This window comes from Eleutherodactylus coqui, chromosome 6 (genome assembly GCF_035609145.1).
Source record: "Eleutherodactylus coqui strain aEleCoq1 chromosome 6, aEleCoq1.hap1, whole genome shotgun sequence".
Classification (NCBI taxonomy): Eukaryota; Metazoa; Chordata; class Amphibia; order Anura; family Eleutherodactylidae; genus Eleutherodactylus; species Eleutherodactylus coqui.
In genome coordinates, this window is record NC_089842.1 from 229,293,695 (window position 1) to 229,317,203 (window position 23,509).

The following is a 23,509-nucleotide window of genomic DNA, read 5'->3' on the forward strand; positions in this document are numbered from 1 at the left end:
ATCTCATCTATTATCTATCTCATATTTCATCTATCTATCTCATATCTATTTGTCTATCTATGTCATATCTGTCTATCTATCTCATATCTATCATCTATCTATTTCATATTTATCTATCTCATATCTAGCTATCTATTTCATAAATCTCTCTATTATCTATCTCATATCTTATCTGTCTATCTACCCGTGTTCCCCCGAAAATAAGACAGTGTCTTATATTAATTTTTGTTCAAAAAGGTTTAACTTTTTTACATGTATAGCTGCCTGGACACTATTTAAATTGACTTTTTTAATTAACTGTTAGCAGGGCTTAATTTTGGAGTAGGGCTTATATTTCAAGCATCCTCAAAAAGCCTGAAAAATCATTTTGCATCCTCAAAAATTCTGGAAAATCATGATATGTCTAATTTTCAGGAAAACAGGGTATCTATCTATCTATCTATCTATTTATTTATCTCATATCTATTTGTCTTTCTCTCTTATATCTATCTTATCTATCTATCTCATCTCTCTATCTATCAATCACATCTATTATCTATCTCATATCTATCTGTCTATCTATCTATCTTATATCTATCTATCTATCTATCTCATATCTATCTATCTATCTATCTATCTATCTATCTATCTCATATCTATCTATCTCATATCTATCTGTCTATCTCATATCTATCTATCTATCTCATATCTATCTATCTATCTATCTATCTCCTATCTATCTATCTATCTATCTATCTATCTCCTATCTATCTATCTATCTATCTATCTATCTATCTATCTATCTATCTGTCTATCTTATATCTATCTATCTATCTATCTTATATCTATCTCATATCTATCTATCTATGTATCTCATATCTATCTGTCTATCTATCTATCTCATATCTATCTCTTATCTACCTTATCTAGCTATCTCCTATCTATCTATCTATCTATCTATCTATCTATCTATCTATCTATCTATCTATCTATCTATCTATCCATCCATCTATCTAATATCTTTCTATCATTTATCCATCTATCTCATATCTATCTGTCTATCTATTTATCTCATATCTATCACTATATCTATCTTTCTCATATCTCATCTATTATCAATGTCATATCTCATCTATTTATCCATCTATCTATCTCATATCTGTTTTCTATCTATCTATCTATCTATCTATCTCATATCTATCTGTTTCATCTATCTCATATCTATCTATTACATCTATCTTATATCTAATTATCTATCTATCTATCTCATATCTGTCTATTTCATGTCTATCTATCAATCATCTATCTATCTTTCTCATATCTATCCAATCTATTACCTATCTCATATCTCATCTATTTATCTATCTCATATCAATTCGTCTATCTCATCTCTATCTATCTCATATCTGTCTTATCTATCTCATCTCTATCTATCTCATAACTATCTATCTATATATCTCATATCTATCTATCTTTTCATATCTGTCTATCTATCTCATATCTTTCTATCGATCCATCTAATTTCTATCTCATATCTATCTTTCTGTCTATGTATCTATTCATCGATCAATCTAATTTCTATCTATCTATCTATCTATCTATCTATCTATCTATCTATCTCCTATCTCATATCTATCTCCTATCTATCTATCTATCTATCTATCTATCTATCTATCTATCTATCTCATATCTATCTATCTATCTATCTCATATCTATCTATCTCATATCTATCTCATATCTATCTATTTCATCTATCTCCTATCTATCTATCATTATCTATCCATCGATCTATCTCATATCTATGTATCTATCTCATTTCCATTTATCTATCTATATCCTATCTATCTAGCTTTCTCAATCTATGTATCTATCTATCTCTCTCATATCTACCTATCTATCTATCTATCTATCTATCTATCTATCTATCTCATATCTATCTATCTATCTATCTATCTATCTATCTCATATCTATCTATCTATCTATCTACCTATCTATCTATCTATCTATCTATCTCATATCTATCTATCTATCTATCTATCTATCTATCTATCTATCTATCTATCTCATATCTCATCTCATTATCTATCTATCTATCTATCTATCTATCTATCTATCTATCTATCTATCTATCTATCTATCTATCTATCTATCTATCTATCTATCTATCTATCTATCTATCTATCTATCTATCTAACATCTCCTCTCTCACTATTCCCATTCCTCCTGAACTTTCTGAATATTTTTAGGGCCTGGGCTACGCATTGATTTGTGCAGGATGGGGGTGTTTGTCGCATTCATTATGGAGTCTCCCTTTAAGGCTAGGTAATCCATAGGCACATGTAGCCCTAACAGTGATTGTAGCCTCCTTATAAGCCAGCATGGGAGCTGAGTGTCCTGAGGTGTGTGAGGCTGACAGGAAGCCAAACAGGAATATGGAGGTCTGTGAGAGGAAGCCGCGAACAATATTCCAGCAGTCTGTGGAGGAAATGTGACTAGGACATGCTGATGAGCGAAGAAAGTTATCTGGAGCAGCAGGGATGAGTTCTAACACGGCATTATTCAGAATGGACCTATCCCCAGAGGAGAAGGCATCTTGTGGCTGAGCTGGGCATATGTGGTAGTCGCCCATTGTTTAAATAAAGTTTATTAAAAGCTGGGATCACAATTTCCAAGATAGAGAGGCCGTGGCCCTGTGAATCATAGGGGTCCAATCAATGGATCTAAGGTATTCACGTCCACTTTTAAGCCATGGGTAACTGGGCAATAGCTCGGCCTGCCCATTCACTATGAGGCCCCAAGAGTTGGGAGGGGCGGGGTTAATTTACTCCTTTACTACTTTTTAAGTTGTGCTAAGATGGGTAACAGACGAGCGTTATTAATTTCTTAGCATCACCTAAGCCAAGATGTGCAGCATGCAAACCTCTACTGCCCTAGACCACCAGGGACTTTATCGTTTACTCCATCACTATTTATTTAAGGTGTGGTAAACTTGGTCCCCATATTTTAGGAAACCGTAGTATTGTATTTTAGGATGCTCCCAAGAATTAGGCCCACAGGAACAACTTGAATGTGGTGCATGTAAACCATCACAGCTCTAGACCACCAGGAACTTTATCATTTACTACTACCGTTTTTGTTTATTGCATATTGTGGAGGCAGCAGCTCAAAACCCCATTTCCTAGGGCTCTCCCAAGAATTGGACACACAAGACCATCATGGATGTGAAGCGTGTAAACCTTCAGTGCCCTAGATCACCAGGGGTATTAATATTAACTGCTTTACTATTCGTTTAGTGTGTAGTGAGGTGGCAACCGCCCAGGACCCCCATTGCCTAGGGTCCTCCCAATTATTAGGCTCACAGGAGCAACCCGCATGTAAAATGTGTAAGCCTTCACTGCCCTAGACTACCAGGGACTTTACCATTTACTCCTTTACCTTTTATTTAGTATGTGATTGCCTTGGCAACAACTTAGGACCCCCACTTTCTTGGTTACCCCGAAATATAGGGCTCATAGGTCCAATCTGAATGTGGAGCATGTAAACTTTCACTGCCCTGGACCACCAGAGAATTTACCATTTACTCCTTCACTTATTTAAGGAGTGGTAAGCAACAGCTCAGGGTCCCATTTCCTGACGCGCTTGCAAGAATTAGGCCCAAAGGACAAAAGCAAGACGCGGAGCATGTAAGCCTTCACTACCCTTGACCACCAGGGACTTGGATACTTACTTTTTTCTCTGTTTATTCTGGCATTGTATGGCGATATTATGTAGACACTAAATGGCAGTATTATATGGGAACTGCACCATACAATTGTACTGTTTGAACACCGTATAGTAGTATTATCTAATGAGACTCAGCGATCCATTCAATACACCCTTAAAGGGCTATTTCTATCCTATAAACTGTAGCTGGTCCCACACCTTTAAACGGGGCTCTGCTGCAGTTGCTTGCGCAGTACTACACCAGCAAAGGGGTTTGCAGCGCTGCGCCAAAGCTGCAGTCCCTTCAATCTCCTGATTGGTGGGGGTCCCAGAGGTCGGACCTCCCCCCATCATCAACAATTCTAGCAACATTCAGTGGCATTATAAAATGAGAATTAAGACAATTGTTGCAAGTCCCTCTTTTAATTCCGTTAGCGTTCACGAAGCTCTCTCATCCCCGCGCACGCGCCTCCTTTATGCCGCCGTTCGTCCTCATTTCTTGCCGCTTTCTTTACATTTCTGCCATTGTATTTTGAGGTCTTGATCTGTTGGTAATGAAGAATAACAGCCATACATGTGACGCCGCCACGGTAGACGTAACTCATCACACATCAGAGGAAGATTGTTTTGAATAGACATATCTTTTGTCTCCTGTTATTGGGCGCCGGGCGCGCTCGCCGGGACCGCACATAATTGTCACATTCCCAGTTGTTGTTAATCATAGGTAAGAATATTTGTCGTAGAAATTGTCATATTCGGCGCAGCGGGAGGGGGGGGGAGCTTGATGGTGGCTTGTCTGTGGAGAGATTTGACCCCTTTTAACATGTAGTCACAGAACGGCGTTGTGTTTATTATCGATGTTACTGACGCCGCCATTTGAATGGAAAAAAAAAAAATTTAAAGGGCACCTCCACTTAGAACTGAAAAATTGAGGTGTGATAGCTGTTGACCCCGATATCCCAGTCCCGACATGTTACACTCACACAAGCCCAGGAAGCTGAGATATGGGAAGTTGTTTGTAGGGTCCTCACACTAAAGAGCCGCACTCCTAGTCTCTGTGCCTCATTGTGATACGGAGGAAATAGGGTAGTCACTGAGGATTGCCTTGTCGTATCTACATAAATATCAGCTCTAAGGGGTAAAGAAAACCTATTTTGACTCCCAGACCATTTTTTTCCCAAGTCAAGAAAGTAAATTACCTTGTGACCCTATTGGCATAAGAAAAGCTGGGTAGTAACTCATTTACATGTGTTGCTCCCCATTTTGTAATAATCTAGTCGGATACCAGCTCTCACAGTGATAGTGATTACAGTGCAGTTACCTCCAGTGATAGTGATGACAGTGCAGTTACCTCCAGTGATAGTGATGACAGTGCGGTTACCTCCAGTGATGACAGATGATTCGGACGTAGGAATTGAGACAGGAGATGGTGAAACAGCCACCAAAATCCAGGACTGTCCCACTGAATCCAAAGCAGTTGAGAGACAAGGACTCCTTAAACCCGCACAGTACAGGATGAACTATTACATATCTTGGCATTCAGGCGGCCATATTTTTTGGTGCATTGGACCCTGTTGTTACGTTGCGTGGCCTCTGGCAAGAAAGCTGCGCAAATGCAGATCCTGAGCAGCGGCTCCATCCTTTGTCAGTGTCTCATAGCACTCCAGCTGCTCCGACCTTGAAGGAGGCGAGCAGACAGCGTGGTACCCCCTTCCGCACATCCCAATATTATTTTAACTTAATTACGGATATAAATAGCTGGGATTAAAGGAGGACTCTGCGGCGGCGCACTTGTCAGGAAGCCTTTGAAGTGACTCGAGCCGTGTCCACCGTCCCTGTAACGTAAGACGGCCAGAACAGAAAGCCATGCTAAAAACAGCTGCTGTAATGATATTACGAGAGTGGTGACAGTATGAAACCGTAGAGGAGGCGAGAGGCCCACCATCATGCCCCCCGCTCCTGGCTAAGTAAACTGCTAACAGACCAGGCTATTTCTGATATATCTATCATATGTCATATAAGAAGCTGCTGTCTGCAAACACACGTGTATGACAAAGTCATGCTGGTATAACCCGGGTATCCCCTAGATTTAATTATATATGTACAGTTGGTATACGTTATACATCCCCCTGTATATAGTGATATAGACCATGCTGGTATAACCTGGGTATCTCCTGTATATAATTATATATGTACAGCTGGTATAAGTTACACATCTCCTGTATATAGTGATATGGAGCATGCTGGTATAACCTGGGTATATCCTGTACATTATTATATATGTACAGCTGGTATAAGTTATACATCTCCTGTATATAGTGCTATAGACCATGCTGGTATAAGCTGGGTATCCCCTGTATATAGTTATATTTGTACATCTGGTATAACTTATCCATCTCCCTGTATATAATGATATTGAGCATGCTGGTATAACCTGGGTATCCCCTTTATATAAATATATATGTACAGCAGGTATAAGTTACACATGTTCCTGTATAAAGTGATATGGAGCATGCTGGTATAACCTGGGTATATCCTGTATATTATTATATATGTACAGCTGGTATAAGTTATACATCTCCTGTATATAGTGCTATAGACCATGCTGGCATACCCTGGGTATCCCCTGTAGATAGTTATATTTGTACATCTGGTATAAGTTGTACATCTCCCTGTATATAGTGATATGGAGCATGCTGGTATAACCTGGGTATCCCCTTTATATAATTATATATGTACAGTTGGTATAAGTTACACATGTTCCTGTATAAAATGATATGGAGCATGCTGGTATAACCTGGGTATCTCCTGTATATAATTATATATGTATAGCTGGTATAAGTTATACATCTCCTGTATATAGTGCTATAGACCATGCTGGCATACCCTGGGTATCCCCTGTATATAATTATATTTGTACATCTGGTATAAGTTATCCATCTCCCTGTATATAATGATATTGAGCATGGTGGTATAACCTGGGTATGTTCGGTATGTAATTATATATGTATGACCGCCTGCAGACAGCCCTGCGGCTCACCCACTCCCAGCGTCTCCTCTGTTCTGTGATGCATCGGCTGCTGCCCAGCCGACACATGCGCAGAGCGGAGGCGGCACGTCACCAGTGACATTTCTGTGCGGTCCTCTGCGAGACCCGCACAGAAATAAAACATACCGCTATTTGTTTTCCGCGCATGTTTTCACGCAGGCAAATCGCGGCTGTGTGCATAGGATTGCATTATCTAATGCAATCCTATGCAAGCGGGCACAGGCCGAAATTCTGCAGGAAATCCTGCCATGGAATTTTTCGCCCGTGTGCAGGGGGTCTACAGCTGCTATATAATGCACATCTCCCTGTATATAGCGATATGGACCATGCTGGTATAACCGGGGTATCTCCTATATATAATTATATGTGTACAGCTGGTATAGGTTATACATCCTTTATATAGTGATATGGAGTTTACTGGTACAACCTGGGTATCTGCTGCATATAATTATATATGTACAGCTGATATAAGTTATACATCTCCTGTATATAGTGATATGGAGCATGCTGGTATAACCTGGGTATATCCTGTATATACTTATCTACATTTAACTCCTCTAAGCTATACATCAGCTGTATATAGAGATATTGACCATGTTGGTATAAGCTGGGTATCTTATGTATATAGTTCTATATTCAGCTGGTATAAGCTGGCATCTTCTCTGACGTGGCGGATACTGGTTACCTGCGTATTAACTGGATATAATTATATCTGTGCAGCAGATATTGGCGTTCTATCAGTTTATAATTGCTGCTGTGATAGGACCATATCGCATTATAAAAAGATAGAGGGACTATAAATCTATGTACTCCGCACCATTTTAATTTTTCGGTTCATGTTGGGAGTTCATAAACAGGCCCATTAAAGCTGTAACGTTATCTGCTGAGCTCCTATAAACCCTCGCCTCATATTAGAGGGAATTCATCCAGGAAAATAGGATTACTTTCACCAGCTAAGTACCCACTACTATTAATGTTAATTTCCATGGAAAGGGTCCAGATTTCGGAAAATCTTTGATTAAGGAGAATTCTTGCCAACAGTAAAAGTTGCTTTATTCATTCATGGGGACAAGGATTACTATCGGATTCTGCTATATTGGTGCTTTGGAGTAACTCTCCAGCTGTAAATAAAAAAAGAAGGTTGGAGGTCCTTATATACAAGAATATAACTACTATAATACTGCCCCCTATGTACAAGAATATAACTAGTATAATACTGCCCCCTATGTACAAGAATATAACTGCTGTAATACTGCCCCCTATGTACATAAATATAACTACTATAATACTGCCCCCTATGTACAAGAATATAACTACTATATTACTGCTCCTATGTACAAGAATATAACTACTATATTACTGCTCCTATGTACAAGAATATAACTACTATAATACTGCTCCTATGTACAAGAATATAACTACTATAATACTGCTCCCTATGTACAGGAATATAACTACTATAATACTGCCCCTATGTACAAGAATATAACTACTATAATACTGTCCCTATGTACAAGAATATAACTACTATAATACTGCCCCCTATGTACAAGAATATAACTGCTGTAATACTGCCCCCTATGTACATAAATATAACTACTATAATACTGCCCCCTATGTACAAGAATATAACTACTATATTACTGCTCCTATGTACAAGAATATAACTACTATATTACTGCTCCTATGTACAAGAATATAACTACTATAATACTGCTCCTATGTACAAGAATATAACTACTATAATACTGCTCCCTATGTACAGGAATATAACTACTATAATACTGCCCCTATGTACAAGAATATAACTACTATAATACTGTCCCTATGTACAAGAATATAACTACTATAATACTGCCCCTATGTACAAGAATATAACTACTATAATACTGCCCCCTATGTACAAGAATATAACTACTATAATACTGCCCCCTATGTACAAGAATATAACTGCTGTAATACTGCCCCCTATGTACATAAATATAACTACTATAATACTGCCCCCTATGTACAAGAATATAACTACTATATTACTGCTCCTATGTACAAGAATATAACTACTATATTACTGCTCCTATGTACAAGAATATAACTACTATAATACTGCTCCTATGTACAAGAATATAACTACTATAATACTGCTCCCTATGTACAAGAATATAACTACTATAATACTGCTCCCTATGTACAGGAATATAACTACTATAATACTGCCCCTATGTACAAGAATATAACTACTATAATACTGTCCCTATGTACAAGAATATAACTACTATAATACTGCCCCTATGTACAAGAATATAACTACTATAATACTGCCCCTATGTACAAGAATATAACTACTATAATACTGCCCCTATGTACAAGAATATAACTACTATAATACTGCCCCTATGTACAAGAATATAACTACTATATTACTGCTCCTATGTACAAGAATATAACTACTATAATACTGTCCCCTATGTACAAGAATATAACTACTATAATACTGACCCCTATGTAGAAGAATATAACTACTATAATACTGCTCCCTATGTACAAGAATATAACTACTATAATACTGCTCCTATGTACAAGAATATAACTACTATAATACTGTCCCCTATGTACAAGAATATAACTACTATAATACTGCCCCCTATGTAGAAGAATATAACTACTATAATACTGCCCCCTATGTACAAGAATATAACTACTATAATACTGCCCCCTATGTAGAAGAATATAACTACTATAATACTGCCCCCTATGTACAAGAATATAACTACTATAATACTGCCCCCTATGTAGAAGAATATAACTACTATAATACTGCCCCCTATGTACAAGAATATAACTGCTATAATACTGCCTCCTATGTACAAGAATATAACTACTATAATACTGCTCCCTATGTACAAGAATATAACTACTATAATACTGCCCCCTATGTAAAAGAATATAACTACTATAATACTGCCCCCTATGTAGAAGAATATAACTACTATAATACTGCCCCCTGTGTACAAGAATATAACTACTATAATACTGCCTCCTATGTACAAGAATATAACTACTATAATACTGCCCCCTATGTACAAGAATATAACTACTATAATACTGCCCCCTATGTACAAGAATATAACTACTATAATACTGCTCCCTATGTACAAGAATATAACTACTATATTACTGCTCCTATGTACAAGAATATAACTACTATAATACTGTCCCCTATGTACAAGAATATAACTATTATAACACTGCCCCTATGTACAAAAATATAACTACTATATTACTGATCCTATGTACAAGAATATAACTACTATAATACTGCCTCCTATGTACAAGAATATAACTACTATAATACTGCTCCCTATGTACAAGAATATAACTACTATATTACTGCTCCTATGTACAAGAATATAACTACTATAATACTGTCCCCTATGTACAAGAATATAACTATTATAACACTGCCCCTATGTACAAAAATATAACTACTATATTACTGATCCTATGTACAAGAATATAACTACTATAATACTGCCTCCTATGTACAAGAATATAACTACTATAATACTGCTCCCTATGTACAAGAATATAACTACTATATTACTGCTCCTATGTACAAGAATATAACTACTATAATACTGCCCCCTATGTACAAGAATATAACTACTATAATACTGCCCCTATGTACAAAAATATAACTACTATAATACTGCCTCTATGTACAAGAATATAACTTCTATAATACTGGCCCCTATGTACAAGAATATAACTACTATAATACTGCCTCCTATGTACAAGAATATAACTACTATAATACTGCCCCCTATGTACAAGAATATAACTACTATAATACTGCCCCTATCTACAAGAATATAACTACTATAATACTGCCCCCTATGTACAAGAATATAACTACTATAATACTGTCCCCTATGTACAAGAATATAACTACTATAATACTGCTCCCTATGTACAAGAATATAACTACTATAATACTGCCTTCTATGTACAAGAATATAACTAATATAATACTGCACCCTATGTACAAGAATATAACTACTATAATACTGCCTTCTATGTACAAGAATATAACTACTATAATACTGCCCCCTATGTACAAGAATATAACTATTATAATACTGCCCCCTATGTACAAGAATATAACTACTATAATACTGCCTCCTATGTACAAGAATATAACTACTATAATACTGCTCCCTATGTACAAGAATATGACTACTATAATACTGCTCCTATGTACAAGAATATAACTACTATATTACAGCCCCTATGTACAAGAATATAACTACTATAATAGTGCTCCCTATGTACAAGAATATAACTACTATAATACTGCTCCCTATGTACAAGAATATAACTACTATAATACTGCTCCCTATGTACAAGAATATAACTACTATAATACTGCCCCCTATGTACAAGAATATAACTACTATAATACTGCCCCCTATGTACAAGAATATAACTACTATAATACTGCCCCCTATGTACAAGAATATAACTACTATAATACTGTCTCCTATGTAGAAGAATATAACTACTATAATAGTCTCATATGTACAAGAATATAACTACTATAATACTGCCTCCTATGTACAAGAATATAACTACTATAATACTGCTCCCTATGTACAAGAATATAACTACTATAATACTGCTCCCTATGTACAAGAATATAACTACTATAGTACTGCTGCTATGTACAAGAATATAACTACTATAATACTGCTCCCTATGTACAAGAATATAACTACTATAGTACTGCTGCTATGTACAAGAATATAACTACTATAATACTGCCCCCTATGTACAAGAATATAACTACTATAATACTGCTGCTATGTACAAGAATATAACTACTATAATACTGCCCCCTATGTACAAGAATATAACTACTATAATACTGCTGCTATGTACAAGAATATAACTACTATAATACTGCTCCCTATGTACAAGAATATAACTACTATAATACTGCCCCCTATGTACAAGAATATACCTACTATAATACTGCTGCTATGTACAAGAATATAACTACTATAATACTGCTCCTATGTACAAGAATATAATTACTATAATACTGCCCCCTATGTACAAGAATATACCTACTATAATACTGCTCCCATGTACAAGAATATAACTACTATAATACTGCTCCCATGTACAAGAATATAACTACTATAATACTGCTCCCATGTACAAGAATATAACTACTATAATACTGCCCCCTATGTACAAGAATATAACTACTATAATACTGCTCCTATGTACAAGAATATAACTACTATAATACTGTCCTCTATGTACAAGAATATAACTACTATAATACTGTCCTCTATGTACAAGAATATAACTACTATAATACTGCCCCCTATGTACAAGAATATAACTACTATAATACTGCTCCCTATGTACAAGAATATAACTACTATAATACTGTGCCCCATGTACAAGAATATAACTACTATAATACTGCTCCTATGTACAAGAATATAACTACTATCATACTGCCCCCTATGTACAAGAATATAACTACTATAATACTGCTCCTATGTACAGGAATATATCTACTATAATACTGTCCTTTATGTACAAGAATATAACTACTATAATACTGCTCCTATGTACAAGAATATAACTACTATAATACTGCCCTTATGTACAAGAATATAACTACTATAATACTGCCCCCTATGTACAAGAATATAACTACTATAATACTGCTCCCTATGTACAAGAATATAACTACTATAATGCTTATCAGTGTGGATGGGGTTGGGATGGATTGTGTTAGTGTCTCGCTCCTTGCTGGTAGTACTGTGAATTGGCTGTAGCAGTTAGCGGTACGTTCTCAACATCATTTCTCTTATATTACAGATTTACAGCCATCATTGGAGGTGAAGGACTCTTCTGTGATCACCGAGCGGCAGTAAGGTAAGACTCTGAGTATCAGTAACTTGTCTCCAACCTGCGGCTTCTCTTAGTTGTGCAGTGTATAGGACTATCACAGTCCGGCTGTGGGGCTGCTGCGCTATGACCCTCACAGCTGTCACCATCAGGGCTCCTCAGAAACTATTTAGTGTGGGGTTAAAAAACAAATTTCCTTAAAGGAGCATTTCACCATTTCACCTTCTGGGTATATGACCAGGGTTCAGGGCGATTGCTGATGCTGTGATTGGGTATGAGATTCGGGGGACTGCCGTGATCACCATAGCAGCTTCCTTAAAGGGGTTGTCCAGAAATGAAACTAAATATTCTTTGTCCGTGTAATCTGTAACAAACCCTTGCTAGTGCCGGTGGTATGCTTGTCTTGACAGAAGGGGGCACACTGTGGGCGGAGTCTAATACCTCACTGTTACATTTACCATGGAGCCTAACAGGACTGAATAATGTGGTGTTAGGCTCTGCCCCATCCCATGAGCCTCCCCAGCCATATCTCGTCCTCCAGCTTTCCACTGGCCCTTGGAGAGGTTGAATGCATCTCTAGGCCGAAAGTGGAAGGGATTGGGCTACATTGGGGGCGGAACCTGACACCATAAGGTTTGTTCCTATCAGGCTTACCATTTTGCCTAGGAGGAACAGAGTGACAGGCTCCGCCCCCACTTGTAGCCCCACCCAATACTCATTCTTCCTGTTTTGAGATGCATTCAACCCTCCTAGAACGGGTTTCGTTTAGGCAGCACAGTTGACGGTCATTTTATTGAATTCCTGGACAAGTCTTTTAACCCCTTCACACTTTTGTGCCTATATGTTTGCCCTCCAGAATCAAGGTTTCTATGATGTGGGATCGGTAGTTGATCCTGCTTCATATATGGCGGCTACCGGCTGTCTTTGACAGCTGACACCTGCCAACAACAGCAACACTCATGCTGATCACAGCTGTTACCCCCTTTAAATTTCACTGTCAATTCTGACACCAGCATTTAAATGCCCCGATCTGACTTTCGGGGGTCCCAAATGCCCCTTACCTTCCCGATGAGATCGCGAGGTGCCATTTAGTTGTCATGGCATTTGGGGGGCCTTCTTAAGGCCCTCAGGGCTGCCATGTATTTCTGTCCATTAGGACAGACCTGTGGCCTGTTCTTATAGAAATAGCATATATTGTAATACCAAAGTATTGCGGTATATGGTAGAAAATGATCGCACTATTGCAAGTTCAAGTCTCCTAGGGGGACTAAATAAAAAGAGTAAAAACAAGTACGAAATATTGTTTTATTATTAAAAATAATTAAATAAAAATCCATCCCTTGCCTTTTTTTTACTGGATCACAACAAAATAAAAGAAACCAACATACTTTGTTTGGCTGTATCTGAAAAAGTCCTATCTATCAAAATAACGCATTATTCATCCCCGATGTTGAATGTTGGCAGAAAATAAATGAACGTCAGAATTGCGCTTTTTTGGTCTCCCCATCTCCAAGAAAAAAACCGTAATAAAAAGCAATCAGAAAGTCACATGTTCTCAAAAACGGTACCAATAGAAACTACAGGACATCCCGCAAAAAAGGAGCCCTCAGACAAAGAATGAAAATGTTATGGTGGTCAGAAGATGGCGGCAGAAAATATCGATCAGTTATTGACTGCCGTTCAGAACCTTCAATGTTACAGTCTTGGAAAACCCCTTTAAATTCTTCACAGTTTTCAATACCTCTGCTTGCTGCAATCAACTGAACTGCATACTTCCCATTCATTGAGAGCAAGCAGACATCTTCAAAACTGTGAGGAATTGATACCCAGCAATGTGTGGAAGCGCAAAACCCTGTAAGGCTGGGCTCACACGGGGTGGATTTACGGAATTTCGCCGCGGCAAATCCGCCTGCAGCCGCTAATACCGGGATCACCCAGCCATGTGGATCAGATTTCTCATCTCATCCACACGGGACGGCAAATCCGCCGCGGCAAAGCCGGCACTGCGGCGGTGATTAGCCGGCCGCAGCATGCTCATTCTTTTTCTTCCTCCGCTGCAGCCGCGCTCTCCTCTAAGGGAGTGCCGGCCACAGCGAAAGAGCGAGCGGCCGGGCCGCTTCAAAACCCTTGGCTAAGTGTTGCGGGTTTTAAAGCAGCGCTTCTCCCGCCGGAAATCTCGCGGTTTTTCGCTGCGGCCACACCCAGGCTAATAGTCCCCAATGGGGCTGAGCCTCGGCAGATCCGGTGTTTCCTACCTGTCCGACAAAGGAATTTCTCCTGCGAAAGAGAAAGACAAACGAGGCGGTATAATAAGGAGTGATCTGCCCGCCACAAAGGTCAGCCTTCGGTGTTTGGGTTCCTCGGCTTCGCTAATAATGCACAAAACACGGCTTTTTCCAATAAAACAGGATATGTGCAGCCTTGATAAATCACATTCATTCATATTCATAGCTCCAACATAAAAGAACAAACAAATCTAAACGAGGGAAGGTGCTGAATACTAAACAAACTCTCCGATCACTCACCGCCATACACAGCCGAAAACAGCCGCCGAGAACTCAGGGCACATCTATACCCGTGCGTTACCGACCAGCAGAATAAATGTGCCGCTACAGCGTACTCCAGGCAGCTGAGTGACAACCGCAATCACCTCTGCTGAAGCTCCGCCACGTCTCAATGTCACATACAGAGCCGCCCTTACCTGGTATGCTGCCCCGTGCGCTGCCTTGCTGCCAATACCATACTGTATAGTGCCCAACATTGGTCAAAGAACAGTTGTCTAAATACCACAAAAATAATAAACCGCACAGTACCTAAACAGTAGTGCCGCAAAATCACAGCGCCTAAGTAAATACCGCCATGCAGTTCTCAAATACCAACATGCAGTGCCCAACCATAAACTAACATAACTAATAAACTTTACAGTACTTAAATAGTAGTGCCATACGATGCCAAGATAAATTCCGCCATATAGTGCTCAGACGCCAACATACAATGCCCGACCATATACCAACACAAAAATAATAAGCTGCTCTCTATGTAAGTAGTAGTGCCACACAATGCCTAAATTAATATCACCATGTGGTGCTGGAATACTAACATTCAGTGCCCAAATAACAGCGCCAATATGAAAACAATAAACTTTAAAGTACTTAAATAGTACCGTCAAACAATGCTAAGATGAATGCTACCATACAGTGCTCAAATGCCGACATACAGTGCCCAACTATAAACCAACACAAAAATGATACACAGTACAATGCCACACAATGCTTAAATAAACACCACCATGCAGTGCTCAAATACCAACATGCAGTACCCAACCACAAGCCACCACAGAAATAAGGTGCTAGCACCACAAAATCGCAGAATACCGCTATACAGTGCTCAAATACCAATGTACTGTGGTATTTTATTCCATTTTACCCAGAAACTCCCCCAAATATCTCTTTATGTAAATTAGTCCTGCCCCATTGTGCCAGTTATGGCCTACGGCAGCACTTCTCTCCGGTGTGAGATGTTGTTGGAGTGCCGCCATATTGTTACTACTGGTGAGGGGGGATAAAAAAAAATACATCCCGTCAGGACTTTCTATGGACATACTCCATATATCCCATCCTTTCTCAGCAGGTATTACTAGTCGTCCTGCAGGAAGCATGGGTAAATACACAACCCCGACCACTAGACCTCTCTAATCCCAGAGATCCCCTGTAAAGGGTTAGAAAAACGTGTGCTTTCTTTCAAAAAGAGCGCCACCCTTGTCCATAGGGTTGTGTGTGATAATACAGCTCAGCTCCATTGAATGAGAGCCGAGCTGCAATACCAGACACAACCCACTGACAAAGGTGGCGCTGTGTTTGAAAGAAAGCAGCCATGTTTTTTAACCCTTTTATACAAGGCGCAGAGGCCACACTGAAGCTCTTCACACACATTGGCCTCCATGAACAGAGGTTTCGAGAGACCTAAGAGAGTGTCAGCTGCAGTGAGGGAGCACAGAGAGCATCTCTAAGTAGTCACAGCTCCGCCCCTTTAACTGGTATTACTAATATAATAAGGTTTAAGTCCTGACTCCACCTTGTAAGATCCTGATCTTAAGGCTAACAGTGCAGGATACAGGCCCAGGACTCTAGGGAGCCGGGGGCGATCGGACCGCTGACTCCTTCACAGCGCATTTTCTAAGAGCGTTACTGGCAACTAATTTAAGCCATTCATCTCTGGCGTGAGCTTAATCTGGGATGAGCCTTTGTGGGTCACCCTCGAAATTAACTCTACGGGTCAAGAAGCAGAGCCTAGGATCTGTGAACCTCTCGCTGTGTCTGGCCTAGACGGGCAGGGTCACGGGGAGATTATTGCGGGCATGTGATGTACTAATCTGTCTAATCCCGTAGAGTTGAGGGCAGTGAATGGCAGGAGGTGATAAGCCGTTTCCCGGCACCAAGCTCTGTTCTCCAGAAGAACACAGGCGCGATTAATAAACCGCAGTACCCAGAAGGGATAAGGAGCGTGAACCTTCTTATTAGCTCCGCCATTGTCATCAATGTGTGATGTGTCATTGTAACGAACAACACCGCCCTACTGTGTGTAATCAGCACATGGAACAGTTATATAGTGCTGACCCCTGTAGAGCTGCCAACTCACAGCAGCAGTACGGATAGTGAGCAAGTGACCTTATTACCCGTATCATCACAACGCACCAGGGCTGCAACACTGTGTGTTCTGTGCACTTCACTGTCACTTGCTCCTTACCTATGATAATCAGAGAGTACTTACCATACTGTGTGTTCTGTGCACTTCACTGTCACTTGCTCCTTACTTATGATAATCAGAGAATACTTACCATATTGTGTGTTCTGTGCACTTCACTGTCACTTGCTCCTTACCTATGACAATCAGAGAGTACTGGGCTACAATACAGTGTATTCTGTGCACTTCACTGTCACTTGCTCCTTACCTATGATAATCAGAGAGTACTTACCATACTGTGTGTTCTGTGCACTTCACTGTCACTTGCTCCTTACTTATGATAATCAGAGAGTACTTACCATACTGTGTGTTCTGTGCACTTCACTGTCACTTGCTCCTTACCTATGATAATCAGAGAGTACTTACCATACTGTGTGTTCTGTGCACTTCACTGTCACTTGCTCCTTACCTATGATAATCAGAGAGTACTTACCATACTGTGTGTTCTGTGCACTTCACTGTCACTTGCTCCTTACCTATGATAATCAGAGAGTACTTACCACACTGTGTGTTCTGTGCACTTCACTGTCACTTGCTCCTTACCTATGATACAGGGAGTTCTAGGACTACAATGCTGTGGATTCTGTAGACTTTACTATTACAAGCTCCTCTGGTATCAGAGAGTGCCAGGGTTACGATGCTGCCTATTCTTTGTCTATTACTGTCACTTGCTCCTTGCTTATGTTAATTAGAGTGCGCCAGAGCTACTACCCTGTGAATTCTGTACACATTACTGCCACTTGCTGCTTACCTATGATAAACAGGGAGCATTGGGACTGATATACTATGTAGTCTGTGCACATTGTCACTTGCGTCTTACCTATGATAATAAGAGCACAAGGGGGCAACAATGCTATATATTCTATGCCCATAGCTGTCACTTGCTCCTTACCTATAATAATCAGAGTGCACCAGGGCTACAGTATTGCATGTTCTGCGCCACTTACTGTCATTTGCTCCTTATCCACGATCATCACAGTGCAGCAGGGCTACAACACTGTGTAGTTTGTGTCTATGACTGTCACTTGCTCCTTACCTATGATAAACAGGGAGCATCGGGGCTGATATACTGTATATTCCCTGCACATTTCTGTCACTTGCTCCTTACCTATGATAAACAGGGAGCATCGGGGCTGATATACTGTATATTCCCTGCACATTTCTGTCACTTGCTCCTTACCTATGATAAACAGGGAGCATCGGGGCTGATATACTGTATATTCCCTGCACATTTCTGTCACTTGCTCTTTACCTATGATAAACAGGGAGCATCGGGGCTGATATACTGATTATTCCCTGCACATTTCTGTCACTTGCTCCTTACCTATGATAAACAGGGAACATCGGGGCTGATATACTGTATATTCCCTGCACATTTCTGTCACTTGCTCCTTACCTATGATAAACAGGGAGCATCGGGGCTGATATACTGTATATTCCCTGCACATTTCTGTCACTTGCTCTTTACCTATGATAAACAGGGAGCATCGGGGCTGATATACTGTATATTCCCTGCACATTTCTGTCACTTGCTCCTTACCTATGATAAACAGGGAGCATCGGGGCTGATATACTGTATATTCCCTGCACATTTCTGTCACTTGCTCCTTACCTATGATAAACAGGGAGCATCGGGGCTGATATACTGTATATTCCCTGCACATTTCTGTCACTTGCTCCTTACCTATGATAAACAGGGAGCATCGGGGCTGATATACTGTATATTCCCTGCACATTTCTGTCACTTACTCCTTACCTATGAATCAGAGCACTCGTCAACCAAAGGCATGTGTTCTCTTCTCCATCGTGGAGCGTGGTGTGGCTGGGCACCACCTATAAATTACGTGTGATATCCTGCTAGCCTTCCGTAATGACAGAAGCCACACTGTGACATTACAGAATCCCTGGTATCATAGTCCCCAGTGCCAAGGAGACAGGCGGGAGATGATAAGAGACCAGAGTAGACACAACTGTCACAGCCTCACAAGTGCCAGATGGAAAGCGAGCAAGGTATCCCTGATAAGAGCAGGACAAGGAAACTGGCAATTGTGTGGTTTCCCACGATGTTCTGTGCCCTGGCAGAGTGCCCCCTCCAACCCGTAAACAGTGTGCTTGCCAGCTATGGGATGTATAATAATAAGCATACACATAAATGCCCCAACACCTCTGCTATCCAAGTACATACTAATTTACAAAAACATACGCCAGCAAACGCCCCCTTCTGGGCTGAGATAACCCTTTAGCTGCCACAATGGTGACATCATGTCTTCCTGGCTTAAAGCATGACTAACATAACATCAATTTATCTTCCTATTACAAACATCTAGGATTAGAGGGACCGAGCCGGGGTTACAGGCCCAGATACTGCCATGTCTGTACTTTACTGAGACCCCCAGAGCGGCCTCATGAGGGGAGACTGGGAAGATAAGACTATGACAGTGATGTAATACATAGTGAGATATCACATGGCTTATATTTACTGTCACATAACACGTGTCATTAGAAGAAGTTGAGACATGAAACCTATGTTCTCGTACATAGGGAGCAGTATTATAGTAGTTATATTCTTGTGCATAGGAGGCAGTATTATAGTAGTTATATTCTTGTACATAGGGAGCAGTATTATAGTAGTTATATTCTTGTACATAGGGGGTAGTATTATAGTAGTTATATCCTTGTACATAGGGGGCAGTATTATAGTAGTTATATTCTTGTACACAGGAGCAGTATTATAGTAGTTATATTCTTGTACATAGGGGGCAGTATTATAGTAGTTATATTCTTGTACATGGGGGCAGTATTATAGTAGTTATATTCTTGTACATAGGGGGCAGTATTATAGTAGTTATATTCTTGTACATAGGGCAGCAGTATTATAGTAGTTATATTCTTGTACATAGGGGGCAGTATTATAGTAGTTATATTCTTGTACATAGGGGGCAGTATTGTAGTAGTTATATTCTTGTACATAGGGGGCAGTATTATAGTAGTTATATTCTTGTACATAGGGGGCAGTATTATAGTAGTTATATTCTTGTACATAGGGGCAGTATTATGGTAATTATATTCTTATACATAGGGGGCAGTATTAGAGTAGTTATATTCTTGTACATAGGGGGCAGTATTATAGTAGTTATTTTCTTGTACATAGGAGCAGTATTATAGTAGTTATATTCTTGTACATAGGGGTCAGTATTATAGTAGTTATATTCTTGTACATAGGGGCAGTATTATAGTAGTTATATTCTTGTACATAGGGGGCAGTATTATAGTAGTTATATTCTTGTACATAGGGGGCAGTATTATAGTAGTTATATTCTTGTACATAGGGGGCAGTATTATAGTAGTTATATTCTTGTACATAGGGGGCAGTATTATAGTAGTTATATTCTTGTACATAGGGGGCAGTATTATAGTAGTTATATTCTTGTACATAGGGGGCAGTATTATAGTAGTTATTTTCTTGTACATACGGGGGAGTAATATAGTAGTTATATTCTTGTACATAGGGAGCAGTATTATAGTAGGTATATTCTTGTACATAGCAGCATTATTATAGTAGTTATATTCTTGTACGTAGGGGGAGGTATTATAGTAGTTATATTCTTGTACATAGGGGGCAGTATTATAGTAGTTATATTCTTGTACATAGGAGGCAGTATTATAGTAGTTATATTCTTGTACATAGGGGGCAGTATTATAGTAGTTATATTCTTGTACATAGGGGGCAGTATTATAGTAGTTATATTCTTGTACATAGGAGCAGTATTATAGTAGTTATATTCTTGTACATAGGGGCAGTATTATAGTAGTTATATTCTTGTACATAGGAGCAGTATTATAGTAGTTATATTCTTGTACATATGGGGGCAGTATTATAGAAGTTATATTCTTGTACATAGGGAGCAGTATTATAGTAGTTATATTCTTGTACATAGGGGCAGTATTATAGTAGTTATATTCTTGTACATAGAGGGCAGTATTATAGTAGTTATATTCTTGTACATATGAGCTGTATTATAGTAGTTATATTCTTGTAGGAGGCAGTATTATAGTAGTTATATTCTTGTACATAGGGGGCAGTATTATAGTAGTTATATTCTTGTACATAGGGGGCAGTATTATAGTAGTTATATTCTTGTACATAGGAGCAGTATTATAGTAGTTATATTCTTGTACATATGGGGGCAGTATTATAGAAGTTATATTCTTGTACATAGGGGCAGTATTATAGTAGTTATATTCTTGTACATAGAGGGCAGTATTATAGTAGTTATATTCTTGTACATATGAGCTGTATTATAGTAGTTATATTCTTGTAGGAGGCAGTATTATAGTAGTTATATTCTTGTACATAGGGGGCAGTATTATAGTAGTTATATTCTTGTACATAGGGGGCAGTATTATAGTAGTTATATTCTTGTACATAGGAGCAGTATTATAGTAGTTATATTCTTGTATATGGGAGCAGTATTATAGTAGTTATATTCTTGTACATAGGGGGCAGTATTATAGTAGTTATATCCTTGTACATAGGGGCAGTATTATAGTAGTTATATTCTTGTACATAGGGGCAGTATTATAGTAGTTATATCCTTGTACATAGGGGCAGTATTATAGTAGTTATATTCTTGTACATAGGGAGCAGTATTATAGTAGTTATATTCTTGTACATAGGAGCAGTATTATAGTAGTTATATTCTTGTACATATGGGGGCAGTATTATAGAAGTTATATTCTTGTACATAGGGAGCAGTATTATAGTAGTTATATTCTTGTACATAGGAGCAGTATTATAGTAGTTATATTCTTGTACATAGGGGACAGTATTATAGTAGTTATATTCTTGTACATAGGGGGCAGTATTATAGTAGTTATATTCTTGTACATAGGGGGCAGTATTATAGTAGTTATATTCTTGTAGGAGGCAGTATTATAGTAGTTATATTCTTGTACATAGAGGGCAGTATTATAGTAGTTATATTCTTGTACATAGGGGGCAGTATTATAGTAGTTATATTCTTGTACATAGGAGCAGTATTATAGTAGTTATATTCTTGTCTATGGGAGCAGTATTATAGTAGTTATATTCTTGTACATAGGGGACAGTATTATAGTAGTTATATTCTTGTACATAGGGGGCAGTATTATAGTAGTTATATTCTTGTACATAGGGGGCAGTATTATAGTAGTTATATTCTTGTACATAGGGGACAGTATTATAGTAGTTATATTCTTGTACATAGGAGCAGTATTATAGTTGTTATATTCTTGTACATAGGGGGAAGCATTATAGTAGTTATATTATTGTACATAGGGAGTAGTATTATAGTAGTTATATTCTTGTACATAGAGGGCAGTATTATAGTAGTTATATTCTTGTACATAGGGGGCAGTATTATACTAGTTATATTCTTGTACATAGGAGGCAGTATGATAGTAGTTATATTATTGTACAAAGGGGGCAGTATTATAGTAGTTATATTATTGTACAAAGGGGGCAGTATTATAGTAGTTATATTCTTGTACATAGGGGGCAGTATTATAGAAGTTATATTCTTGTACATAGGGGGCAGTATTATAGTAGTTATATTCTTGTACATAGGGGCAGTATTATAGTAGTTATATTCTTGTACATAGGGGGCAGTATTATAGTTGATATTGATAGTATATAGAGAGCAGTGTTATGATTGGTATAATGTTGATTATATGAGGTAAATCACTAAGGATTGGTGACGACCATTTTTTTTAGTACCAGCAGTAGTGGCTTTCCTACCGTCACCTCTTGTTAGAACCTCAAGCGCAGTACATTGCAGGGGACAACAATGAGCACAGAAGAAATTCCCCCGTCGTGTAGACAGATTGCGACATTTGTGTTCTGTCGTGTTGCATGATGGGAAAGACATTTCGGATACCAGTAAATGGATCTTGTTAAAGCGTTGGTATATAAAATGTCATGACCATGTGGCTCAGTGTGATTAGTGCTGCATTGATGATAATGTGAGTGCTGTCTGTGAATGTTCTGGGAGACTCCTAGGAGGCCATGGTTTGTATGATCTCCCTGTGAATGGCGCTGGACCTCTGGATGCGATGGCGGTACTGTGCACGG

The 23,509-nt window shown here is 38.7% G+C and overlaps 1 protein-coding gene across 3 annotated transcripts in view; it reads left to right on the top strand.

Annotated features, from left to right (window-relative positions):
- Nucleotides 1-23,509, top strand: part of SEMA6C (semaphorin 6C) — a 179,777-nt gene that overhangs the window by 44,198 nt on the left and 112,070 nt on the right. For all 3 annotated transcript variants that reach the window (XM_066609054.1, XM_066609055.1, XM_066609056.1), the window contains exon 2: nucleotides 12,628-12,684. The gene's annotated coding sequence lies outside the window, so the exon portion shown is untranslated. The remainder of the gene's footprint in view (nucleotides 1-12,627; nucleotides 12,685-23,509) is intronic.